Source organism: Mus musculus, chromosome 4, assembly GCF_000001635.26.
Source record: "Mus musculus strain C57BL/6J chromosome 4, GRCm38.p6 C57BL/6J".
Lineage (NCBI taxonomy): Eukaryota > Metazoa > Chordata > Mammalia > Rodentia > Muridae > Mus > Mus musculus.
The window spans coordinates 142,326,476-142,354,418 of NC_000070.6; the positions used below are offsets into that span (position 1 = coordinate 142,326,476).

General features: G+C 49.2%; 1 long non-coding RNA gene across 1 annotated transcript in view; it reads left to right on the forward strand.

The window, feature by feature from the left end:
* Positions 1-27,943, forward strand: part of Gm46875 — a 67,365-nt gene that overhangs the window by 21,880 nt on the left and 17,542 nt on the right. The window contains exon 1 of the long non-coding RNA XR_003955299.1: positions 1-27,836. This exon is cut by the window's left edge and continues 21,880 nt beyond it. This is a non-coding gene — a long non-coding RNA (predicted gene, 46875). The remainder of the gene's footprint in view (positions 27,837-27,943) is intronic.

Genomic DNA, 27,943 nt, shown 5'->3' on the forward strand with positions numbered 1-27,943 from the left:
TCATCTTGTGAGTTTTCCCTGGAATGAGAGTCAAGATCTGGGGTTTGATTTATAGAGAGACTCAATACATTTGGAAACAATAGACTTTCTTACATAAGTACAAGGAACCCAGGCTGAAAACTGAATCCCTGCTTGTGGCCACGGTGGGTGGGGAAGGGAGACCGCCAGAACCTTGTTCAGTTCTAGAGTTTTCTTACAGTTGTGTGGCGAGCCAAGGAAGGAGAAATTCCTGGGGACTATGTTTTCTGTAGCTGCTCTCAGGGAGGGACGGATGGGTGTTGAGAGGCTGGGATTGTGGTTTCTTTCCGGAAAGAGAAAGAAATAGTTTGGAGGCCACCAAAGAACAGCTGCTTCATAGCTCTACAAATTGGAAAAGATAGAAATTCTCTGGGGGTCTTGGATGCAGTGAGTCCTTGGTTGAACAAGTCAGCCTGGATGCTCAGATGAGCTCCAGGATATCCTGGCTGATTTATTTTGTCAGGTTCAGCTCTGGAGGCCATGCTCATCCTGAGTCAGTCTTCCTGGGTCAGGCCCAGACTCTTCAAGCCATCCTTGAATCCTGAGGGGCAGGCTGATGTTCCCACACAGGCCCTAGTGTGTTGGTCCTAGCCTTCCACTTTGTTTGAGACAGAGACTCTTGTTTGCTGCTTTTATGCACCAGGCCAGCTAGCCTGTGAGCTTTGTGGCCTCTTTCTCCACCTCCTATAATGCTATAGGAGATATGGGATTGCTAATGAACATGACCATGTCCAGTTTTACATGGGTTCTGCAGATCCAGCTTGGGACCAGGAAGCCCTGAGGTGGATCCCGACGCTCTCTTGGACTTTATTGCACCCAAGCTTCCTTCTTTTTTGAGTTTGAGAGACTGAGAACAGGAATCGTCCATCTGGTTATCCAGAGCAGAGTGAATACCTTTTAAATCACTTCTCTTGTGAACCCCTAATGGATTTCTGTAGTAGACATGTCTAACTTGTAGCACACAGGCCACATATAACCCAGAGTAGCTATGACAATAGGTCAACATATCTGTGGATGGTAACATCATAGAACACTTTCAAATGGCTGGACCACACTTGATTCTAAGAATGTATTCATCCAGCAGCCATAAGCTAAAACCTTACTGTGGCCCACACATTGGGTCCAGGCTCACTGTGAGGAGGACGGCAGGTCTGCTCTTGACTTTCTCCAGATTAAGCATGGGCAATAATAAACTAACAGACCATCTAAGATAAAGCCAGGGGGTGAGGATCACCAAAGGAAAGCAATAGGGCTACAGTGCTATCACGATGGGTAAGGTGCTTGCCTGCAAACAGGAGGACCTGAGTTCGAATCCCAAGAACCCATGCAAAGCTGGGTATGGACACGTGTATCTGTAATGTCAGATCTACTGTGGCATAATGGGAGGTAGAGACAGAATTCTCAGAAGACCACGGGCTTTCTAGCCTGGCGCATAAAATCAGCAAGCAAAGAGCCTCTGCCTCAAACAAGGAGGGAGGCTAGAGCCAACATACAAGAATGTCCTCTGACCCCCACATACATACGGGTGCAACCTCCGTTCACAGGATTAAAGAAAACCATAGGCTGACAGGAGGAAGTAAGGACCATAAAGCAAGATACAGAAGGAGAGAGATGTGGGTGGGTAGGGGGTGCACCCTCAGAAGAGGTGGTCAAGGAAGGGGGTGCCACACTCTCCTCTAAGATCCCTCAGCCCCTGCACCCATGATTCTCCAGACCAAAGGTTTCCATCTGGAGGTGATTTTTCACCTCAGAGAATATTAATAATGACTGTCCAGTGATGTTATTTCCAGGAGAGAAAGACAGTGACTCCTAACATCTCATAGGAGGAGCCAAGGATAACCCAATGTCAACAGCGCTTGTTGAGAAATTCTGAGTTTGTTTATTTCCAGACTCTGTCTCTGATCAGAGAGGCACTTATAAAAGGGTAATAAAGGAGTTATACAGTCATGTGGAGGGATGAAGAACTAGACTCTCAGGCTGACTCCTAAAGCCACAGCCCTGGAACAAGCCACCAAAGTGGTGTTTGCCTCTTTCAGCCCTTTGCTGCCGCTTCCAGTGAAACCAAATGTCTCCACTTATGGACAGCAGAATAAGAGGCACACTGGTAGCTTCTAGAACACTCTAGCCCCACAATGCTACTCAAAGGAACTGAGTGGCTTAGGAACACTCCAGGCAGCAGAAGTCGAATCTTTTCAATCGCATATAAACCCATCCGTTTTTTATGACCCAAATCACAGGAAAGCCTGTAGCTAGCTGCAAGGGATTCCACACCGAAACTCCAGATTTTGACAGGTGAAAGACAGGTAGGCTGGTGGGAATGAGAGTGAATGGCCTGCAGGTTGGCTGTAGATGTTAAAGGTGTTTTAGTCACTTCTCTTGTTACTGTGTCAAAGTGCTGGACAGAAGCAACTGAGGACTGGAGGGCTTATTTTGGCTCTGAGTTTGAGGGTGCAGTCTATCATATCAGGGAATGCATGGTAGCAGGGTCACGAGGCAGCAGGTCATAGTGCATCCAGAGTCAGGAAACATGGAAACATGGATGCTTGTGCTCAACCTCTGTTCTCCTTTTTATTCAGCACAGGGTCCCAGACCAGGAGTGGTGCTGTTGCCTATAGATGAAGTAACTTCTACAAGTTGTCCTGTGATATCCCCAAAAGTACCCTAGCACAAGCCCGTATCTCTTTAATCCTCTTGTATACCCCAAACAAATAATAATAATTTCAAAAATTGTCCTTTCAAAATGTATAAGTCACTAGTTTTCAGTATATTCACTAAGATGCACAAACACAGTTTTGAGACAGGGTATCACGTAGCCCAGGCTAGCCTTGAGCTTGCTTATGTATCTGAGTCTGGATTTGATCTTTCTATCTCTACCTCTAGAGTTCTGGGATCACAGGCATAAGTGATGCTGGAGACAGAACCCAGCATTTCATGCATGCTTGCAAGTGCTTGAACAGTTGAGCCACATCTGTAGTCTATACACACACACACACACACACACACACACACACACACACACACACACACACACAAACACAGCAACAAAGTACCCATTAGTCACTCTCCTCTCCCAGCCCCGCACACCTACTTTCTCTCTTTAGACGTTGCCTACAGATGGAATCACATAAGTTGTGTTTTGTGACTGGCTTTCCATAGTGTTTCAAGTTCATCCCACATGGTAGCTTGGGTTAGCCTTTCATTCATTCTTATGGGAGAACAATACGTCACTGATTAAAAGACTGTTTTGTGTAAGCATGTATGCATTCATGAGCATCTGATCTGCTGCCACCTTCTGGCTACATGAACCTTTATGGTCAATTGTGCAGACTTGGGCTCCCAGGCTCATGGATCCATGCCCAGTATCAGGATGGCTGGGGTGTCTGTGGTTCTTGGTTTCCTGACCATAAAACTGGGAGATTTGTCACATAAGGGCTGGTATTGGGATCCTTATGGGTTGAAATTCTGGGCTACCCTAGCCTCCACTCTCTCTCACACGGCATGTTTTGAGCTGATGTCCTAGACATACTATGCCCTGATCCTGGAAGGCTTTTCTCTACCTAGCTTGAGTTTCCACATGTAGCACCACTATGTCCACTGATACGCTGACACTGGCTTCTCAATACACAGTTTTGACATGCCCTTTTTTGTGGGAAGCTGTTGCAGAGTGGCAGTTACAGAGTGGCAGTTACAGAGTGGCAGTTACAGAGTGGCAGTTGCAGAGTGGCAGTTGGCTACAGCTGGCCACCACACATACATAGCCAGTAAAGGTTCTTTTGCCAAGGTGAGGTTTTGAGAATTGACAAAAGTTAACCAATCAGATGAGAGACAAGTTAACCAATCAGATGAGAGACAAGTTAACCAATCAGATGAGAGACAAGTTAACCAATCAGATGAGAGACAAGTTAACCAATCAGATGAGAGAGAACGCCTGTCCTAGGCCTATAAAAGCAGCACCAGTTCTGGGCTCGAGGTCTTTTCGCCTCTACAATCAAGCTCTCCCTATAAACGTGTGCAGAAGGATCCTGTTGCAGCGTCGTTCTTCCTGGCCAGTCGAGCGCACGCAAGACTTTTTATCTATCTATCACATGGGGAAACAAACTTAGAAAAAGAATTCTAACTAGACCCTCTAATCCTTCCTATAAAATGTTGGGTACAGTTCCAGAACTGAAGCTAAACTGCAGATTAAAAAAGGTTAACATTGGGGTTAGAAAGATGGTTCAGCAATTAAGAACCCAGGGCAAGTTCCCAGCACCCACACGGCAGCTCACCACCATCTGTGATAGACTTCTGGGGAGATCTATCGCCCTCGTCTGGCCTCCTTTGGTACTGCACCCATGTGGTGCACAGACATACATGTAGGCAAAACATCCAAATACATAAAATAGACAAATTTTAGAAAAAGAGTTTAAAATTATGGATTAGATGACTGTTCATTCAAATAAAATGTTTTTTTTTTTTAGGGGTTTCTGTATAAAAGCCATTTGTCCATTGTAATCTGAGCACTAGTGAGGATGGCTGCTTTATAGACACCAAGTTGCTCTGCTTAAATTAACAGTGTAGGAGGCAGTAACACCCATCACTGCAGAGCCAGCCCCAGCCAGGCTTTTTCTGATCATTTTAACAACCAGACTGGACCCTCTAAAAACTGACTGGAAGTTACCCTCAATCCCAAGAGTATGTTCCCAACTGCTTACTGTGGACTGTGTCAATATCCTATGGAGATTTGGGGTTTAATCTTTTATGAGCAGGGCACTCAGTGGATGAAGGCTTCACACACTGGCTAGCACATACAGACAATTGCACAGCATCCAGGATGCAGAGTACATGGACCAAAAGGGTGATACTAACATTTCAACTACCGAAGCTCTGGAGCAAGGCAGCAGATGGAAGTTGCCTGAACTCTCTAAACTTTTCTTCCAATGCACAGGGCATACTTAGAACTCAGTATCAAGAGGGTGTATTGGTCAGGATAGGCTAGGTTATGCTGCAGTAACAAACAGCCCCACCAAGTGTCAGAGGTTTGCAAAATAGCCCCTTACTGTGGCTTTTACTGTGGGCGCCATTCATCTGACCTCACAAAGGAAGCTATGCTTCCCTCTGAAGTCTGTTGATTCTGCAGAGGAGCCGGTGTTTCCTGGCTTGTTTTGATGTTTGGCTACTAATCCACCTAATTAATTCCTGCTCTACAATCCAAGGGTTTCATGCAACGCTGAGTCTCCTGCTAGGAGAGCCAAGCTGTGTGAAGGCAGGACCACCCTTTCTATTCCTTCCTAGCCTGCTCTGCTCTCTCTCAGGGCCACTCATGGAGCAGGAGACCCTAATCTCTGAGGACAGAGGACAGTACAGATGGAGCTGCACACAGGGGTTTGAACTCTATGTCCGGCATCCTTGAGCTATGATACTCAGACAGTCTTCCTGTCTTCCCTCTGCTTCAGTCTTCACACCTGCAAAGTGGGAAATGATCACGCCCTGTCCTGGTGTATGAGTTGACTCAATGCCCATGACGTGCTTAGTGGGATCTTCTGGCCCATCACCTATCACCAGCACTGTTAGTTCTGGGGAACCAAATAGTGGTGACAGATCTCTTCACAGCATGGGCTTCGGGTCTGAACTAGAGCCACGTGTTGCTTCATGACAGGGACAAATTCTGGGGAAAGTAGGTGTGGGGGATTTTTTTTATTTTGTGCAAATGTCATAGACACAAAATAAGGCAGCCATGACATCACTGGGTCATGTGAATCTCTCAGCATTTATGGGAATATTGCCGGACACAGGGTTCATTTTCCATGACTAAAATGTCCTGCAGCGTGTGACTTGGAAATGGAGGCAGAATTTGAATCTGGATCTTTAGAACCCTGGATCCGCCACCCTCTTTAGGACCCTGGGTCCTCCACCCTGTCTTGGAAGAGCAGAACCGCTCTCTGCAGAACTAACCCAAAATGCAGAGGCAGAGAGCATGTCCTTTATTCCTCCCATTTGTTTTGAGATCGGGGTTGGAGGGGATCTTGCTATGTAGCCTAGGCTAGACTTCAACTCTCCTTGATCTTCCTGCCTTGACTCCAGAGTGCTGGGGTCACAGGCTTGCGTCACCATGTCTGGTTGCCCACTTTTCTTGGTGCACTTATGTTGTAATCTGTCCTCAGCCGCTGCTTCACACGCTGGGCTCTGAGACACTTCCTGGTCCTCTCTCCGCCATCACTTCCCTTAAACTCCTGTCACTGGGAATGGCATTCTGCACCCCAGCAGCTCCCACCTCCTGTTAGCGTTTCTTGGGCAAAACAATTCACTGTGAGCCAGCAACCCTCTGCCTCAGCGCCTCTGCGTGTTACCCAAGTGGCTACCATATGAGCCACATGGCTATGTGGAAGCCCTGAATAACACTGTCTGTCTCCTCACAGGGCAGCTGTGTTGTGACACTAAGGTGTTCCCTCTCTTGGCCTCAGTCTTACTCGGGAGATGGTTGCAGGTGGGGGTGAGAGTGGTATTTCTTGAGGTCTTCTTCCTTGGCTAAGTTCAGATCGTTCTTAAATGTTTTTTTGGGGCAGAGGATGCTAAGGCAATTCCTTCAGGGAATGCCCATGACGTAGTTTCCATGATGTCACAACTCAGGAAGGATGGACGATCATTCCCTAAGACACGCTCACGTGTCTAACAGAAACCCGACAGAAACCCATGTCCCAAGAGAGGACAGATTACAACATGGTGTAGCAGAAACACACTTTGGGCTCTCCTGTAGATTCAGGGCTGTTCAAGGGGCAGCAGGGTCCCACAAAGATTTAACACTCATCCACTATGTGTACCAGGCTCTGTTCTAGGTACTGGAAAGCCAGCTAGCAGGATAAGGACCCAGATCCATAGAACTCATATCCAGGCAGGTGTAGACATGTCGGAGACATGTCTCTTACAGGCTGTCTGAAGGTGGGACAAGGACACCGCTCATGCTCTCACTCAGAAGCCACCTGGAGGTTAAAAGCAGGGACCTGGGGTGGGGGGATGTGGCTCAGTAGGTAGAGTGCTTCTCTAGCATGCACGAGGCCCTGTGTCTGTCCCCAGTACTGTGTAAGTGGGGTGTGATGTACACTCATACAATCCCAACATTTGGTAGGGAAATGAGTCAGGAGTTCTAGAAGTTCAAGGTCAACCTTAGCTAATGTAGTGAGTGAGAGGCTAACCTGGGCTACATGATACCCCGTCTTAAAAAAAAAAAAATCAAAGAGCAGGAACCCAACCTCTGGCTGGGAAAACAGGTTGGGCGTAGGGTATCTGAGCCGGGCAGGGCTGTTCTGGTTTGAGGCTTTGGAGGTTTGTTTGCAGGTGTGTGATACCCATGTGACTTGAGACTACAGACCCTCAAGGAGAGAAGGGGGCCCGGGCCACAGCCAGATGAATGCTAGGCAGGAACCTGCCTGGCATTTCCCACGTGTGGGCTGGGCAGAGAAGAAGTGGATCCAGGAAAGAGGAAAGGGTTCCTTGGGAAGCAGGGAGGGTCTCCTCATAGGGGGGAGAGAGAGGACCTGAACATGGAAGCAACCGCAGGCATAGGAAAGACAGGGAAACCAGGATGGCTGTGGAGAGTCCACTGACAACCACCGAGGTTCCATTGCACGTGGGTTTAGATGGAAGTGAGAACCCCACACTGGGATTCCATAACATGGGGGACCCCTGGCTGGCCCTGGACAGCAGGGACACCTCAAGTAGCCTGTTGGGGAACCCTCCCCCATGCCAGCCTGTGTCCCAGGGACTGGGCAGAGGACAGCAGAGGCCTGGGTGAGGTTCAGCAAATGCCACTTATATAACGGCTTGTGAACAAAAGGTCAGGCCCAAGGCAGGATGTTTGATTACACAGAGAAAACCAATCTAGTTTTTAATTTCCTCAGGTGGCGTGTGGGCCGTGTGGGTTCACAGGACGCTGGTGATGGAGGAGGGGTGGCCTGAGATAGGGGGATTACCTGCCAGAGGGCCACCCAGAGGACACGTCAATAGACTTCAAATATAGATGAGTCTTCTCCCCTGTGTCTAGCCATATTCAATAGGAGGAGGAGGGACTAAGCAAAGGTTCTGTGAGTACTTACTGTGAACCCAGAACTATGGTTCATACTCAGTATTCGGCACCCTGAGTCTTCACAGTACCTGCAACTGGTCCTCCTATCCTCACTTCTGGTTTATAGACAAATACACAAATGCAGAGAGGAGTCAAGCAAGCAGACCGAGGTCACACAGCTAAGAGAGGTGGGAGAGCTGGGTCGAACACACTGAGGCAGACTCCTGACTCTGAATCCTTCACTGTTAGCCCAGCTGATGGGGTCAAAGCATGGACCCTGTCAGTCCTAACCAGCTAGGGCTGGCCACCTATCCACCATCAACCAGTTAAAGACACAGTCACATTGAAAAGCAGGCAAGGGGGGTTTATTCAGCATGGCCACATTGGGGAGAAGAATAAATAATAAAATCCAGTGACCCCCCCACTTTCGTCCACCAGAGTCCATCGTCTTGGCATGAGGTTTCGGGTGAAATGGGACAGAGGTGTGCATCACCAAGCAGTCTTGATCAAGGTGAGTTCTCTCCCATCATTGGGTCAGCTTGTCTATCTGGCCTGCAAGGAGGTTTGGCAAGCTATCAAAACTCTGTGGCATCTCCTCCTGGGACATCCAGGTCAGCGAGCAACATGGTTGGCAGCAGTCAAGATTCCCGAGAAAACTTCCCTGGGGACCACTGTCTCAACAGACCAATAGGAGAGAGAGCTGAAGGGAGAGGTACACAGGTCTCTATAAAAGCACCTGCCATGTGGTTGCTGGGAATTGAACTCAAGACCTCTGGAAGAGCTGGCAGTGTTATTAACAGCCGAGCCAACAGCTACAGTGTACTCATATAAATAAAATAAATAAATCTTAAACAAAACAAAACAAAACAAAATATGCTCCTACCAGGATGGTCACATCACCACAAAGACGGGCCATTAGGATGCAGAAGTCAGCGAAGAAGATGAAGGAATTCCCTGGACGGGGTGGTGCCTTGTCTCCTCAAGAGAGCCTGGGAAGAGGTGACGGTTCCTGGGATACCTACTGACTTCTGTTCTGCAGAGCCAGGGCACCCAGGTCACCCAGACACCACCACGGAGGGCTGGATTGCTGCATCAGCACTTCCTGCTAGGTGTGGAGGGATGGGCACAGCGGGTGGTAGTGGACATGGGTCTGCAGTCCATTCCTAAGAGGTCCACCTCTACTCTGCCTTCCTCACCAGCTCAGAGGGTCTCTCACTAGAAGCTATACCAGGATTCTACTTTTCTAATCCAGCACACAGTCTTGCATGGTCTTGCTCTTGTCTGCTGGAGGCTCTGAGCCTTTGAACTCAGTGCTCTCCTGTACTTGGGCAGACAGTCTCCCATGTCCTGTTCCCTTATGATACTATCCATTGTTTCAGAAGCCACACTAACCTCTAGGTGAAGGTGGGGCACAGTCTGGCTTCCCACTATGCTCAGGGTGGTCACAGAGGTCTCATAACTTTCCTTGGTCCCTGAACTTCTTGCCTGCCCACTTGAAGACAAGGGCAGTTGGGCTTTAAACCCCAGCTCTGCCACCTTGTGGGCACAGGAAGTGTCTTAGCTAGCTCTTCTTTGCTGTGACAAAATACCTGAATCAACTTATAAAGCAGAAAGGTTTATTTCAACTCCGAGTTTCAGAGGCTCTTCCATGGTCACATGACCCAATACTCTGGTGGGACAGGGTAGCAGGAGAGGCCATCAACGTCAGTGGACAGTAGACAAAAATGGAGCAAGGAAAAAGTGTGGTCCTGACAGATCTTTCCAGGCATGCCCCAATGACCTTTCTTCCTTCTACTTGGCCACAGCTCTTCTAACTACCATATCCTCCCAGGAACACCATAGGTAGGGGCCATGACTTCAGCTCATGGCTTTTACAGGCATCTGAGATCTAAAGAGTATGAGATTTCATCCTGTGTGTGCTTATTTCATTGATCCCTTGCAAAGCATCCAGCACAGAGTAGGTCTTCAATGAAGAGCAGCAGAGGACCTATCTTTTCAGCCAGGTAGCAGAGCAGAATCATGTCCTCAGCCCAAGACACATGGGCTTAGGGGTTAGGGGTGGGGTTGAAGGCTAGAGGCATCAGGACCACAGAGCAGAAGCCCTGCAGACGCTGTCATGGTTTGATATGAGAGCTGAAGTCCCCACAGCACCACAAGGTCACCCAGTTAAAGTAGCCGTGTCGGTTTTCCTTGGAAAACCATGTCCTTACTCACAGCCCCAAGATCACACAGCAAGAATTGCAATGGCACAGTTACCACCACGGCGATCAAACGCACTGTTGAATGAATGCAGGGCTGGGTCCGCACAGAGATTAAAGGCTGCTGGCTCGTCCCTCCCGCTCACACATCAGGCAAGCGTGTTGTCCTAGGGATGCCCAGAGAGCTGACCTCTGAGACAGGATGGATTAGGCTTCAGACATTCAGCAAGCTTGCCTGGATCGTTTCCACCCATGTTTGTGGTGTGTGTGTGTCTATTGTACTCACTGTCCCTAGGGGGTAACCAGGCATGCTCACTGCAGTGTTTTTGGGTGCTTTGTGGGCAAGTGAAAGACTTACTGGGTAAACAGAAGCTGGTCTGTTAGCCAGGGAGCCATTCACAGGGTGTCTACTAAGAATAGCATGTTGGTTAGAGAGCTGGGGAAGGGGGGGTGGCATTTGGAATGGGCACAGCATGCAAATAGGTAAGCATGGGAAGAGAGTGACGTGGTAGGGTGACAGTCTGGGGCTGAGGGAGGAGCAAGCAGAGAAGCTGATTCCAATGGGGAGGTACCCAGGACTGAACTGTTTCCCAAGGGCCCTTCCTGGGCTTCCTAGATCTTAGCACCTGGAGCAAAGCTGCCCATCCGATCAGCGGGAGACCAGACAGAGTTCCAAGGGGTGGCCCTGGATGCCTATGAGACTCTCAAGGCTGCTTGAGGCTCTGTTCTCTAGTATCGCAGAAAGCAAGAGAGGAAGGATCGTGGAGTGGAGGGGTTCCCTTGCAGAGAGAGCTAAACAATGTTCAGCTGCCTGCCCTAGACACTTCTGGAACCAGTGGCTCCTCTGAGTCTGTAGGCGAGGTTGGGAAGGGTTCGGTCAGTCTTGTGGGAATCAGGCAGCAAACTTTCAGAGAGTTGACAGACACTTAAGGGAACAGAAAGCCCCTTCGTGTTCCAGGGACTGCTAACGCTGTGGGGTTAGACAGGGACAGTCACACGTTGTGAGAATCTACTAATACCATGAATGTCATCGTACTTGAAAATGGGTTTGGTGACAGGTGCGTGATGTGATATTCCGCAAAACCCAGAAACCAATAAAAGGAAAATGGCGGACATCTGCTGGGTACCTGGAGCCACTGCCCTGGCACAAACTGCCATTGTGCAAGCAGACTGGCCACGTGCCAGACATTGGCTAGGCTCTCTGTCTGCAAAGCAGAGGAGACTAGAGGGTGCCTTTGGAGTGAGAATGAGAAGCAGAGAGAGCAGAAAGTATGAGCACGGGGTGGGACATGCCTGGGGGCAGTACTGGGCATGGGAGGTTTAATGCCAGGAAGACTCAAGTAGGGCAAAGGCCACAGGCACAAGAACCAGCTATGGAGAACTCCAGTCCAAGACAGATACTTCTCTTGTTTTTTCCTCTTTTATTTTTCCTCTTCTGTTACTTCTTTTCTCCCTCCCCCTCCCTCCTTCCTTCCGTTCCCTCCCTCCCTTTTTCCTCCCTCCCTCCCTCCCTCCCCCCTCCCTCCCTCCCTCCTCCTCCCTCCTCCCTCCCTCCCTCCCTCCCTCCCTCCCTCCCTCCCTCCCTCCCTTCCTTCCTTCCTTCCTTCCTGCCTTCTTGAGACAAGGTTTCATGTATGCCAGGCTTTCCTTGAACAAGCTATATAGCCAAAGATGACCTTGGACTCCTGATCCTCCTGCCTCCATATCCTGAGTGCTAGTATTACAGGCAAGTGTCACCGTGCCCAGTTAATCCCCAGTTGGGGTTTGGTTTGTGTTTTTGGCAAGCACCGCACTGTCTCCCTGGGGCTGCTTTTCCCCTTGGGGTATCCAGGCACTGTGGGCACTGGGCTGGACTGGAGAGAGTGAAGCTGGGCTGGGGTGAGGGAGTAAGGGAGAAATGGCGTCTCTGGAGATGGTTTTCAGTGAAACAACTCTTTCTATTGGCGGTGAACGAGGGCCATATAAACCTTGGGGACTGGGTAGGGATTTCGGGGTGAGTGTACATCATTGGCTGGGGCTGAGTGTTTCGAATGCTTCATTTGCATGAAGAGGAATTCCAGATGCTAGCTGGATATGTCCTTACAGGGAGAGAGGACATTTAACTTGAGTCCTGGTTACCAGGCTATGTGACCACCTCAAGGGAGACAGAGGTGGGGGCTGTAAGGCTTATGGACACCAGGACATGCAGACCCAGACCAGAGAGGAAGCAGTCCTACCTCGCCAGTCTCAGGACAAGATTTTCTGGGTTAAGCACCTCTCAACCCCACTCTTGCTCTGGAAAGGCTTCTGGGTTCCCACGGCTTTCGGGCCCCATACTTTACCAGCCTAGTAACATCCCAAGTCCCTGAGACGGACCTTGAAGGATGGCTGGCGTCCTTGCTAGATGGATGTGCTGATGGTAAAGTCCAGGGAGAAGGCTAGACAGGAACCAAAGGCTGAGGGCTAAATAAAAGGTGTTTTAACTCACCAGTAACAAGGGGCCGTGGAGGGACAAATTAGATCTGAAAGGGCAGGCAAGACCTTGCCCATTCAACAACGGGCACGGGGTGTATCTGCTTTACAGCCACGGACTTTGTTGTGAGGTGACTGAGCCAGGTGTCCAGTGTCCATTTCTGCCTCTAGGGTTTGTTTTCTAGTTTTACACAGTGAGCTACGTAAGGTTTGCCTTGAGATCTCTCCCCACAATCCTGTCTGTCAGATTTCTGGTACCCTCCCTCCAGTGCTCCAAGTCCTCAGCTTTGGTTGACGTGTCCCTGGAGGAGGCTTAGTGAGCCCCAGATGTGGGGATGAACAGTGGGTGAAGGAAGGAATGAACAAATGTGCCTCGCAGACAGGGCCCTCATCTCTACGTAAAATCGAGGGGTTCGAGAGATGGCTCAGCAGTTAGGATCACTTGCTGCTCTTGCAGAGGACCCGAGTTTGGGCCTCTTTGCTCATGTCCGATGGCTCACAATCACCTGTCACTGCAGCACCAAGGCATCTGATGTCCTTTTTGAGCCTCTGCAGGCACCTGGGATCATTTGCACACACCCACATAATGAGAAGCAAATCTTAAAAAAAAAAAAAAAAATCAAGTCAACTTTAAATTTTTCTTTTTTTCTTTTTCTTTTTTGGTGAGAGGGGTGTGGAGCCCAGGGCCTCCAGACACAAGGCAAACGCTTTATCCTTGAGCCACTTTATCACTGAGCTACGCCTGCCTCTTCAGCTTCATTTCAAATCTAATATGCCCCGTGTCCTCGGGATCCTGGTAGGAAAGATTCAGACGGTACAGTCAGACACAGTCATGATGGCACCACACAATGTTCTCAGTGATCCACCCAGGCGACCTGACAGCATTTGTAAAGTGACTCTGATGGAATTCTGAGCCTGGGGATTCTGATGGGTGGAGACTCGGGATGTCACAGACACAAGTGCTTGGCTGAGAACCTCAGACTGCAGCAGTGTCCTCTGGTGACACACTGAGGTGGCCCTGTGCCTAGATGGATTTGCATAAGAAAAGCCCCTTCTGTTGGTGGGTGGTATTGACGACACAGCAGCAAGTGTCTCACTGGCCAGGATTCTGGGTGTGAGTTAGAGTGGGTGGGGCTTTCTAATGCACGGTGCACTAGGGCCTCCTGGGTCCTTCTGCATCTTTTATTCATAGGGACAGGCACCTGTCAATCCTTACCTTCACTCAGCAGTACAGTGCAGGGGAAGAAACTCTTATAAACACTGAGACCCCATCAATCTTCCAGACAGCCTCGTCTGGAATGCTCTGCCAGATGCTTCTCCATGAATTCAATTTGTCCACCCTGGCTCCCCACGGAAGCACCCCTCAGCATTCGCAGTTCATCACAGTTCATTTAGGCTAAGGATTTATCTTCTCTGCCCTACTTATGCTAGAACCCATCTTTTTCTATCCAGCATAGATGGGTCTTCAACCTAGTTAATTCATATGTACACACACACACACACACACACACACACTGAGAAGAAGAACTGAAGCTTGTGGGGTTAGCTCCTGGGTGCCACTACTTGTCCATACCTAGCTCATGGCGTTGGAGATAGGACGGTACTACAGAGGCACGGCCAGCTACCGGGGCAATCATGTGACCTATGCAGGTGCTTAGTCCTGTGCCAGGGGACACCCTGCGAATTGCTGCCCTCTTGGAAGTTTTAATGTTGTTTTTGATTTTTCCATTCGTGTGTGTATGTGTGTGTGTGTATCTGTCTTCTGTGTATGAGATAGATAGAGATAGATAGATAAAGAGAGAAGTACATGTATGTACATGTATGTTTTGCATGTGTGGACATACATGTATGTGGGTCTGCATACATGTGGAGGCTTGACGTTGATGTCAGTCATCCTTCTCAATATCTTTTCCACCCTATTTGTTGAGTCAGGATCTCCCAACCAAACCCAGAGCTTACAGATATGGCTAATTTTACGAGCCAGCTGTCTTTTCCTTCTGAGGCTGGCACTACTAGGGGACTTCCTGCCCATTTGGCATTTACAAGGGTTCTGGGGCTCTGTTCTCTGTTCTTGTTTTGTCCTTAACCACTGACCTATCTCCACAGAACTGGAGATCTTAATATTTATAAGGAGTCTCATATCTTCTTTTTACACTGTGTCCCCAAAGTAATGCAAGCAGCCCGCTTCTCACCGCCAACTGGCTTACTTTCCTTCTGGAGCCACTGACATGAGCTCAGTCTGGCAGGTCTTGCAGACACGTATTCACAGCTGATAAACTCTCCCTTGCACCAGCTTCCCTTGCCTTCATGCTATGGTCACCACCCTGGTCTAGGACTCAGCAGCCCTCCCCTGGGTTGCCATGGCAACCTCCAACCCTTTCTGGACTGTCCAGTGTGGTGCACATCTTCTGTCATGTGGTCTAACTGCAGGGGCACCAAACATCTCAGATGGAGCACAAGGTCCCAGAGTGCTGTGTTGCATTCCACGGAAGTGAAGCCCCTGGACTCCCACAGCAGAGGACCTGGGAAGCGGCTGTGTGTCCCTGTCATCAGCAGCAGCTGAGCTCATCCTGTCTTCCAGGGATGGCACCAAGGGATTTCCACACACGTGCTCCCAATCTACAACTGCGGAGCAGGCATCAGCTAGATGTCTTTTTTTTTCAGCAAAGGAACTGTGGTGCTTAAAAGAGATTACTCTAAGCATAGTAGGTGAGAGCCAGCTCCCCAGAGAGCAGACCGTGGCTCAGGGCAGCTCGCTTAGTGGGTCCAGACTACAACCTCACTGTGTCTCAGCTTTGTACCAGCACCAAAGCAATGCTAAAAAACTGCCTTCCCCATCCTGCTGCAGACCTGCAGATAAGAAAAAACAGGTACTGAGGGGCTGGACATACCCCTTAGCATGTGCCACATGCTGCAGTTATGTTAAAGCATGCTCTGGCCACTAGGAACACAGCCTAGGTCACGTAGGTACGAAGTAGCCAGAACGGGACTTGAACTCAGAGAGTCACTGTTCCAAGCCTTTGAATGTAACCATTGGACCACATGGTGCCTACAGAAGGCAGTTGAGAAATACAAAATTGTAAAACATCAGCAGGAGCTGAGTGAGACTGTGAATAATTGCAATGCCAGTACTTAGAAAGCCGAGGCAAGAGGACCACCTTGAATTTGATGCCACCTTGGAATACCTGGTGAAGACCAGGGTAGTTAGGGCTACAGAGTGAGTCACTGTTTCAAAAACCAAACTCCCAAAGTCCACCCACTCAACCAAACAAGGCTTTAGCAAAGTGTGCCTAATCCAGTCCAACCCCAGTCTATGATGCTGGCATTAAAAGCTGGTCACAAAATTGGTAAGCAGATCACAGCTCGGAGTGCTGACTCTGATCCCTAAACGTATGCTGTTCGTTAGCTCAGAGATGCGCAATTTCACAGTGAGCCTAACGGCACTTCACTGCTTACCGGAAAATTCACCGTGGCACATCTCCGTCTGTTGACAGTGTCATTACAAGAGAAGATGTCAGCACCGCATCCGTCTACTAAGCATCTTGCCGGAGGGGAGGGGAGAGAGTGTGGGTTATGTGAGAGTTACAGAGTGTGCCCAGGCGTAGCCACAAGCAGAGATGTTCTCTTTCACCTGGTTGAGGGGGGGGGGGTTAGGGTGTGAGATCGGGAACACTTATTAAAGATGGGCGTGGACCATTGAGATGAGGACTGCGGCCGATGACAGATGAAAATGAACAGAGCCCACAGTGGCTCCGTGTGAAGACTTGATTTTCCTCAGGCCCATTCAATCACCACGTCTGGTTTGGCCCAGCATGGGGCGTCAGCTGTGTGTGCTCACAAAGGACACATGGTTGAGGAAGTGTGTGTTCCACTTTGGCTCCCCTCTCAGGGAAGAAGAGCTTATTATCCTATCATAAGCAAGTCCCAAACTACTCCCTTGACTATAGCTGACCTTGAAGCCAATGACCTTGGCACACAGCAAAGCCCAGAAACTATTCACTGAAGCTTGCCACAGGGAGAAGGCAGAGGGGTCCTGTTATTACTGTTGTTTTTGTTTGTTTTTTAGCTTCCTTAAAACAAAATTTTCTCATCACGTTTATTTTTATTTTGTGTGTGTTTTCGTGGCACGTGTGTTGGGGTCGGGGGACAACGGTGGGGTTGGAGTCTCTTCTTCCATCCTGTGAGTTTAGGGACTCAGACTCAATTGCAGAGCTTGGTGCCAAGCACGCTTATCTGGTGAACTATCTTTCGGGCCTTGGGAGCCCCAACTGTCATAATTAGCAGACAGTTCCACAGGTGCCTATTACGCAAATGAGGAGAAAGCCCAGAGAATTAAGATAGCTAGAAAATTTAGCTGGGCAGTCACTCTGTAGGAGCTTATGTGGCTATATAAGCGACTTAACAGTTAGAATTATAATAATTAAAGTCCCCTTTTATTGGGCGTCTTGCTCACCATACAGCTCCCTAAGCACCGCTGCAGGGCGCCATTGGATTCGAGTGGTCTAGCTTCGTCTACAAGATCCTCCCTCCTCTTATCAATGAGGAAACAACATGAGTGCTTGAGACACTTGCCTCAGGACACTACCAAGCAGGGAGAAGTTTCAGTTGCCTAGCTTCAAAACCTTTGTCTTCCTCCTCACACAGTACCATACACATACGTGTGTGTGTGTGTGTGTGTGTGTGTGTGTGCGCGCGCAGGTATGTGCATGTTCCTATGTGCATGCCTGTGTGCATGAGAAATGCCCTGACCCATCTCATTCCCTTTGGATCCATACATCTCTACTGCATCTTCCTGCCTGCCTTCCCGGCAGGCCAGATCTCTTGTGCTCCTAGGCCTGTCTTCTATCTGCTTGAAACCATGCTGTCTCGCTCTCTCCTCTATGGAGGCTCCTTGGATCCTTCAGAAAAAGCTCTGTGCTCCTCGCTGTGTGGCTCTCGGAGTCGCAGTGGCACCATCTCTTAGCACTTGTGCTGTCCTTGGATTGGTGGTCCTCGCCTGAGGACAAAAGTTACCTGTTCCCCCTGGATCTCCTGTTCAGTGGATATTTGAGCTCAGACATTGGTGTGCAGGTTCCTGGGAGGTCCTGGAATGGAAAGAGGCTCCACTGTCCTTGGCTGCTGAAGGTCACCTTGAAGGACAGATGGTTTGCATCATCCCCTTGCACGTCAGTTGTCCTCTGGGCAATGGTTGGTCTTTCCATGAGGCTCCTGCAGTGAGTGACCTTTATGGCTTTGCTGCCTGCTTTTAGGTCCCCTAATTAGGATGGATGCCCGAATGACCCTTAAGACTCAAGCTTAATATTCTCATCTGTTCCCAGACAGGTACTTGGCACTCACACGGCATTCTGCAGAGGCTGTTGGGGGACACATTGCAAACAACCTTTGGCCAGATGGGGCTGGGCTCACACAGAGCCCCTCAGGGCAGGGACCCTGAGGGAAGCAACGATTCTTCTGTCACCACGAAGGAAGAGGAGAACAGAGATGGAGAAGGCCACAGGTAAGAGAGTTATTGGCAAATTCAGTGGTGCTGGGGGCATGCTTAGGCCCTGCACGGCTGACAGCAGACATCACTGTCTATAAGAACAGCGATGGCTGCCAGGTTGGTGGTACAGGTCAGGGGAGGGAGTGGCATTTCTGCTCTGAGATTCCCCCAGAAAGAGAATCACTAATGGTTGCTTTCAGGAAGCCAAGTCCCTATGTTTGGACTCCACTGATCAAAAGGCAACAATTTAATTAGGTAATTGTTTCCATAGAAACCTGGGCATATTAATTATTGCTCTACAAGCTTCCCTAGTTGTGCAGAGGAGGGTTTTGCTGCGCTGAGCTCTGAGCTTGCACTGGTGGGAGCTGGGGGCAGTATCGGGAGTACTGAAGGAGCTTGGAAATCAATACATTCACCTGCAGAGGGGGAGGGGCCCGGATGGGGAGGAGCCCTTCCTCAGTACGGGAACAGCTGCTGGTCATTGCCAGCTCAGAGTTCCCTCAAGTGTGTGTGGTGCAGAGAACAACCCTAGATAGAGTTTCTCAGGAGCTGTCTGCCTGTTTTGAGACAAGGTCCGGCACTGGCCTGGAACTTGCCAAGTAGGCTAATGAGGGAGTTCCAAGGATTCTCCTGTCTCTGCCTCCCCAGCAATGGGACTCTAAGTGAATATTGCCACACCCCTTTTTTAGAATCATGGATTCTAGGGATTAGGCTCAGGGCCTAATGCTTGTGAGAGAAATACTTTACCAGTTGGGGTACCTTCTTCCCATCCCCAGTCTTTTTAATTAAAAAAAATTTTTTTTTTTCTTGAGACAGGGTTTCCCTGTATAGCTTTCACTGTCTGGGAACTCACTCTGTAGATCAAGCTGGCTTCAAACTCGGGGAGATCTGCCTGTCTCTGCCTCACGAGTGTTGAGCTTATAAGTGTGTGTCCCTGCTCCCAACTCTCTCTCTCTCTCTCTCTCTCTCTCTCTCTCCCACACACACTCCCTCTCCCTCTCCTCTCCTCTCCTCTCTTCTCTTTTCTTTTCTCCCCCCCCTCGTCCCTCTTTCTTTCTTAATTTTTTGGAGGCAGTTTCTCATGCTCTTCCTGCCTATACCTGCAGAGTACTGAGATATGGTTCTGGGAATGGAAGTGAGGACTTCCTGTATGTTAGGAAAGAACTCTACCAACTGAGCTCCATGCCCAGCCCTCCCATTCCTGTCAGGGCTGGCCATTGTGAGGTAAGGGAAGGTTATGTGTGTGTGAGTGTGTTTTGTCCACTTGCCATCCCACCCACACCCCGCCCAAGTGAAGGAGCATTTCAGGCGGCAAGGCCTTACTGTCTGCTTTTTTTTGGCAGGGTTCGAAGCTCCACATTCCTTCTGGTAGGGCCAAATAATCTCCAGAAAGCCAGAAGCGTCCACCCTTGAACACATCTGAGGATGGAGTAGCCCACTTCACCCTGCATTTTCTATAGCTTCCTCTGCTGGACTGAATTAGGCCAGAGAGCGGTGTGCAGTCTGTGCGCATAACCTGCATTTCTAAAGCTTGTTGACTGTAAAGGTCCTCTTTGGAGCTTGACCCCGTGCTGAACAGATGAGATCAGTCATCTTAACCTGGCATCTGAAAAGCTTATAAACAGGAAGTATAGTTTCTTAGCCCTTTATAACGCACCGTGTTTACCCTTTGGCTGTCTTCACATCCCACTCCCAGCATCCTCTGGGCTTTTGTCTCTCATGTTGCCGCAGGCAAGCAGGACACACTCTAGATCCTCTGAGCTGCCCTCCTCTGTTTCTAAGCCAAGATAAAAGATGCCTTTGAACCCTGAAGCTGTATCAGTTTACACCTTGGTCATTAGCAGAGCTCAAGGCTTAGCCTGCTGGAGATGATTCATCCCCTGACCCACAATGGCAGAAGAAAATCGTGTACAGCGTTCACCTTGGAGTACAGCAAGGATCCAGCACTGAGCTAGGCACTGTGTGTGTTCTACGCTCTCTGTCTGCCTGTAAGTGCTTGCATCCCAAAGTGCCATGCTGTGCACATGGAACTCAAGAGGACAATTTGTGGAAGTTGATTTTCTCTTTCTACTATGTGCGTTCTGAGGCTCGAACTCGGGTTGTTGTGCTTGGCAGCAAGCACCTTTGCCCACTGAGCCACTTGCCAGCCCCACTGTGCGTGTTCTATTTCATTTTATTTCAGGAGTCTCAATCTGCAGAATAGTATATGTCTTAACTCTGTGCGCGTGCGCGTGTGCGCGCACGTGTGTGTGTGTGTGTGTGTGTGTGTGTGTGTGTGTGTGTGTGTGTGTTGGGATGAAGTAGGGTTTTACTGTGTAACCCCATCTGGCCTTGAGCTTGCTATGGCCTAGAGTTCACCATCCTCCTGCCTCAGCCTCTGAGGTTCTGAGATTAACAGCGTGTACTACACTTGACTTTGTGTTGGTTTTAAAGCGTTTACAGTGTATGTAGCCCAGACTAGCTTGGAATTCTCAGACAGCAATCCTTTTCCCTCAGGCCCCCATGTGTTACTGAGAAAATTGGGTTCCCTCCTGGGTTTCTTACTTTTGTTCACAAAATCATTTAAGTACAGACTTAGAAGGAAACGAGAGGAAATTTTTCTTAAAATTTGAAAGAAAAACCTAGGTAAGGCAAACGACTGCAAATCTTAGTAGCTTCCCAGAGGAGGGAGGTGGAGAAGAGGCAGGGAGACAGGCACGTGGCAGGATGGAGGGCTTCAGAGAGAGTGAAAAGGGCTAACACACCAGAGAAAGCACCCTTAGTTCTGGCCAGCATCTGAAGAGAGAAGAGGAAAGAGGAAAAGTAGGCAGAGCCCACAGACCCTAATGGCAGTGCTGTAGCGACTGCACAGAGGGCAGGGATTCGGGTAGGAAAAGCACAATGTCTCAATAAAGGGATAATTGTTCCTCTCGTCTCTTTAGCATGGCTTAAGACGACCTAGCTTTCCTGAGGGGCAGTCTCTTAGGCAGGGGACTGGCAAGTCCAATTGGACTAACGCTTAAGGAAGGAGGTGAGGACATGTCTCCACCAGAGAGGCAGAGCCTATTCTTTTAACTGGAAGGAAATTGCTTTCTCTTAATGGGCCTCCAGCACCACTAAGAAGAATCAGGGATTTCAGGTATGAGCCGCCATGTCAAGTTCAGAAAATGGTTAACGCCACCACTCCAGGAAAGATCTAAGTGGTTTATTTATAGACTCCTGTTTAATCCTCACACCGGCCTTATGGTGTGGGTTCCAATCACTGTCTCTACCTGACAGATGAGGAGTTGGAAGGTTTGGGTAAGCTCAGGAGTTGGCCAAGGTCAGGCAGGCAGCCAGTGTGAGGATACAACTTTGTCAGGCTCTCGGCAGACAGTTCCTGGGCTAACAAAGGACTAAATGAACCCGCAGGGGAGGCCTGACATTGCCATTCTCCATGCAGAGGAGGAGAGAAGGCAATGTCCAGTAGGGCCATGTGCTACCTGTGAGAGAAACCACGCAGAGACTGCAAAAGAGAGAGTACTTGGGAGGGGGCTGTAGAGGACGTCTGTGGAGGTGGAAGGGTGAGCCAGAGCTGTGTGGTTGGCAGAGATGGGGTCATGGCTTCCAGGTGGAGGTAGACTAAAGCTCTAAAGCCCCAAATAAGAGATACTTTTGGCTCAAAAGAGGTCCTGATGCCCTGAGGTCTTTCTATATTCTAAAGCTTCCATGAGTCTTATACAATACCAAGGTGATTATCAGGACAGAGTTCCTAGGCTTGTCAGGAGAGAGTTAATGTGATCTAGTTGGTCAAGCCCAGCAGTTAGCCTGACACAAGATGAATGCTACCTGGTAGGGGGACTGGGGTGGGGTGGGGATGGGAGCCCGGAGATCCTCTGCCCCAGTTACTCTGCCGTGAGCATCACTGAGGATGGATACTGACAGGGACTTTGCTCATTAGTAGTAAATCTGAAGTCCAAACAAGCAAACAAAATACAAACAATCAGAAAGAGAGAGGGCCATTGTGTTTTTTTTTTTTTTTTTTTTTTGAGATATTTATCACCTGAGCCCTGGGGCGGGGGGGGGGGGGGGACATAATGGGGGGGGGGGATAACAAAAGTCTGATCCTTCCCAGGATCCCCACGGAGAAGAGAGCTTGCCAAAAGGAACTTAACAAAGCCCATCACAGGTAATCAATACAAAGCAGCCTACAAATCAAAGACAAAGCAGCCACCCTAAGACTTACATCTTGTTTGTTCAGGATTTCCTTGAGGTCAGAGACCCTTGCGGATCCATGGTGGTTCTTAAATGCACAGGTAAATATATTCATGAACTGCCCTCCGCCCCCCCCCCCCCCCCCCCAAGAGGGAAGCCCTGTTTGTCACCCAAGAGAACAACACAAAGTGAGAGTCTCAGGTTCTACCATCCGGTGCTGTGAGCCAGAAGGCCCCAGGAAAGCTTCAGGAGGAAGCAAGAGGGAGCCTATGCTGCCTCCTAGTGGTAGGAGGTACAAGTGACATTCTGGGGTCTGAAAAAGAAACGATAAGTTGTGTTTCCAAAGATGACTGCAGCATTATTCCCAAGGTGTAGGACCTATCCTAGTGGCCCCGCAGAGAGGTGGAGACATTTCCCTCGACTCTGTGCTTGGGGAAGGGTGGTTTCTTGTCTTGGCCATGAAATGCAGGGTAGAGTGACACAAGGTGACTTCAGAGGCTGAGCCTCCACCTTGGCCATCCAAACAACCACTCTTGGGATTAATCCCTTCAGAGAGCTCAAGTGGTCACAGGATGAGGACTGTCCTGGTTAGTTTGACATAAGCTAGAGCCCTTTTGGAAGACAGAAAGTCAATTGAGAAATGGCTCCCAATGGCCTGCAGGCAAGCCTCTGATGTGGAAGGATCTAGCTCATCGTGAATGGTGCCACCCCTGGTCTGGTGATCCTGGGTGCTATAAGAAAGCAGACTGAGCAAACCAGCAAGCAATACTTTCCACAGCCTCTGCATCAGCTCCTGCCTCCAGGTTCCTGCCCTGATTGCCCTGGATTATGGACTACAAACTGTTCATGAAACAGTAGAAGCTAAGTCATTTTTCATCCCAGCCTTATGCTCCCAGAAATAAGACTTGGACTCAAAATAAATTTAGAGATACCTTGGCCATATAGCTAGGCTCTTCTCTGACTAGATCATAACTTAAAATAACCCATATATTCTAATTTACATTCTGCCACACGGCTGGTTACCTGTGCTCAGGTACCATGCGTTCATCTTGTCACATCTTCCTGGGTACATCTCCCACGCCTTGCACCATCCCAGAATTCTCTCTGCCTCCAGATGTCCCACCTTCTATTCTAGCCCTTCCCACAGGCCATAGGTTCATACTTTTTCCTTTCTCTTTTATTTTAATTTTACCTATTTGTGTGTTTGCAGTGCACGTATGTGTGTACCCTGTGCACACAGTGTCTGCAGAGGCCAGAGGAGGGCATCAGATGCCTTGGAACTGGAGTTGTAGATTATTGGTAGCTTCCACGTCAGTGCTGGGAATTGAACCCAGGTCTTCCAGAGGAAGAACGAGTGCTCTTACCCACTAAGCCATCTCTTCAGCTGTGACTGTAGGTTCTTTAATGGACAGGTGGTTTGTCCATATGATACACAAGAGATCCTCTCTACACAAACCTTTCCCTCCCAAGTTGCTCTTGGTCATGGTGTTTAATCACAGCAGTAGAAATCCTAGCTATGACAAGGGCCATACGGTGAGAGGAGGAATGGGCCTCACACTCTCAGGTGCCTGCCTCCTTAGACATGTCTACCCAGCTCCAAGAGAGTATAACCCCAGCTGAGGTTCTGCTGGCTCCTAGCTTTGTGGAGCCACCCCTGTACCCAACACAGCAGACTTGTGGTTCCGCCTGCACTGTCAGTTTCTGAGAAGTGCCTGGCAAATGCATAACTTTCACCAAATGCAACAAATAATTCAGAAGATCCTCCCAGCGGCGTGAGATGCTCAGTGGGTAACAGCTGGCTGCCCGAACCTGGCAACCTGAGTTTGAATCCCTGCAACTCACATAAAGGGGGAGGGATGGAACCGATTCCCCAGAGTTGTCATCTGACCTCCACATACATACACATATTAGATATGCATACAGCATTATGTATGCATACACACACGCACAATAATTAAAAATCTGATATTTAATGTATCAACATGAATAGAACATTGAAAATGCTAATTTAATCAATTAATTTGAGACAGTTCACTATGTGGGACTGGCTAGCTTGGAACTTGCCGTGTAGACCAGGCTGGCCTTGAATTCGTGGAGATCTGCTTGCCCCTTCCCTCTGATGGCTGGGATAAACAACTGTGCCATGATAGCATATATAGAACGTGTGCTTACATCTTCTTTCCCCTCTGACCTCCTTCCTCAGGCTGCACGAGGAACCCATTGTGCTTACAAACATGCTCAGATGGAGATGTGGGACAGTGAGAGCTGACTCTTGGACTTGGCGGTTGCTTGCTGCTCTCCGAGCTTCGGTGGACATTTTGATCTCAGTGATGACTCAGGATGACCATGAGCTGAAGTTCCGCCAGAGATGCCCCATCTACAGTGACGATTCCACAAAGGCTTGCTAACTCATCAGACCTTCGGGGGTTATGGAGAGGTGGGGTTATTGCAGGTCCAGGGCTCTTGATCTGTGTTATCCCCCCAAAATAGCCATTTGTGGACCACTTCTGGGAGGGACCTGACATCCTTATGATCATTAGGTAAATCGATTTGGAATATATGAGCAGACCCCCAGCTCCCACCGACCCAAAGCTAAGCTTATTGTCAGAGAAGAAAGGAAGCCAATGGCAGAGTTATATACCTACGCCCTTGGCTGTTATATACCTACCTGATGTGCCCACCAGTGTACTTACAAAGCATCTTGATTCAATGACTTTGTTCTGTTACTATACAGAACTTTGAGATGGTCACCACATTGGAACATGGTATTTGGGACAACCTGACTTCATGTTTACAGGCCGTGGTTACTCTTTTGGTTTCAGAATAAGCTCTTTCTTGCTCCTTTAAGGTGTGTGGTCCATGCCCAAACCCAGGCACCATGCCCAAACCCAGGCACCATGCCCAAACCCAGGTTAAGGCTCCTTCCTGGATGCTCTAGCCCCTATATTCTAGAAGCAGAAAGGAGAATTGAACTTTGCAGGCCCCTCAGGAACACTCTGTAGAATAAAAGTGGTCTTTACCTCCCTCTGGGCTGTTACCTCAGCACTGGAGCCCACATGCAGGCAGCTCAATTAAAGTCCCTGAGCCCTAGCCCAGAAAGTTCTATTTTTTAGGTGACTGCCCTTGGACATCAATTGCTGAAGTTTTTCAAGGTCAGCCAAGCAGCACTTGCTCCCAACATGTCCCCTGGCTCTGTGCCACTGGGCCATCCTTGGGAAGGCAGGTGGCAGGGGACCATTCACCCATGCCCCTACAAGGAAGTCTGTCCACAAAGGCTCTCACTGTCCAGCAGTGCCTCCCTCCAAGTTGTGTGTTTGGGATTTGGACTGAGTCGAAATATTAAGCGTTACTTGATTTCTTGTGTGGAGGAAACAGCGAGCCCCTCCCTGTCTCTGGACTTTCAGCTAAAAGGAGAACCGCCCCCGACACCCCCTCCCAGTGTTGCTTCTAGCTGTCTCAAGGGGAAACAGAACAGACTCTAATAAATGTAGGGCTCTCTAACTGTTAGGAGGGAAGGCTGCTATTGTTAGAGAGATGGGCCTTCTCGCCAGGAACCCTGACTTCTTCTAGATCCCATCTGTTGTCGGAATGCTTCATTGATGGTTAACGTTCAACCAACCTCAACCCCATTATTTGCAAAAAGAGAGAAAAGCAAACAGGAAAGTGCACCCATTTCCTCCCCAATGGGGGTCCCTGACTTCCCTGAGATTTCACATCCAGAAAGGACATCCAGGAAGTCTCTGAGGTAACACTGGCCATGGACGGAGTAAGCCCTGAAGCCCTGGAGCTCTCCGAGCAGCCCCCACCCCCAATATATTTCCCCACCATGGCAGCAAACTCAGGTGACAGCTGGAGTGTACGGATGTGCAGGTGACAGATATGCTGGAGGCTTGCATAGTGAGGACACAGAAGGACTAGTGTGGCCTCTCATCTTATTCTTGTCATGATTCCAGCTCCCAGACCCACTGACAGCACTGGCTCCTGGCTCCTGGTGTAGTTTATGTGTTGGCACTGACTGAGCCATACAGGGAAGATGGGCCTGCCACATCTGTCTTTCCATAGGCTGCTTGGCACACTTTGTAAGTGTGGCCAAAGGGACCCTTCAAGATCACAGCTCCAATATGATACCGGGGTCCCTCTGTCATCCCAGGGCTGTGACAGCTTTTATTCTAGGAGGACTGTATACTTCTACAGCTCCCTTTTCCTCTTTTTCTCTTCTCTTTTCTCTTCTCTTTCTTTTCTTTGTCTCTATTTTCCCAAGACTAAGAATTTCTCAAGTTCTTTTTGCTTTTCAGCTCTTGAGTGTCTAGCGAGGTGGTGAGTGGTGTGCGTGACGAACACAGACAACAGAATGGTTTCCTGGATCATCTCTGGGGAGGTTTCTGAGCTCTCAGACACTCAGGGAGATTGAGGGTCCCTGACAACTGGAAGTAACCATAGTGGTACTATGTGGCCCAACTCTAGGGAACCCCTATCACATGAGCTTTGTCTTATTAATGGAACCCCATAGAGTCAGTCAGTGAAGGGGTCCTGAATCTGAGGGATGGTGATTGGGTCTAAACACACAGGGAGTCTGTTTCTGCCTTCTCCATGAGTATCAATTCAGGGCATTGAGACTTGGTCACACTCAGCCAGTGATGGCCACACTTGGGACCACAGGTTGACCATATTTTTTTTTTCTGCAGAAAAGGGGGAGGGGCTAAAGATGGTACTTTGGCTCCAGAAGATGTTTGTTCACGAGGCAGCCATCAAGATGTTACCTTGAAAGTCTCTGAAGACCCAGAGGAAGGCTGGGCGAGGTGGCCGTATCTGATGGCCAAGGGATGCCTCATTAATTCATTTGTTCAACTCATCTTGGTTTTGGCAAACACCAGGCACTGTTTCCTGTACTGGAAAAACACAGCAATGTGGGAAACAAATGAGGCCCCAGACTGTCACAGAGCTGGCCACCTGGTCGCCTAAGGCTCGAGAGTGTGACCTTAAATGCATGAGCTGAGCTGAGGTCGACATGATACGTTAAAGACAGCTTGCAGTTACCTAGATGTCTGCTTTGTTCACTTCTGCTGTGGGTATTTCTGGTTCCTCCCCAGCCTCGTTCCAGCAGAAGTGCCTCTGCTCACTGCAGTGGGCCATGAAGTCACCAAGAGTAAAAAGATTACATTCACTGACATCCCTGGCTAAGGATTAGGTGTGAACACTCTCCTGGAGGCAACTCTGTCCTCCATCTTGGAGCTGTGGTACGAGAGACTGGAGAGGAAAAGCCTCCCCCCACAAGGCCCACACCTTAGGATGGAGATGAGGAATCAAAGCTTTGGTATCCATGGAAACACAGATCGAGGAACTGTCCACTCATTCTTCATGGAGCATCCCAGCAGCCCCAGTGCTCCAGGCCACAGTTTCCATGAATGAGGACACTCGGGATTGCCATCTTGAGCATGGACAGCCATCATCCTCTAGGAGAGGGACCAAGAAGGTGAGATGAGGAGCTTAGGCCTGGTGCCTGGCATGCCTAATTCTCATTCCCTCTAGAAAGAGTCTGAAAGAGCCTTCTAACCTGAGAGGAGCACACCCTTTCTGTGG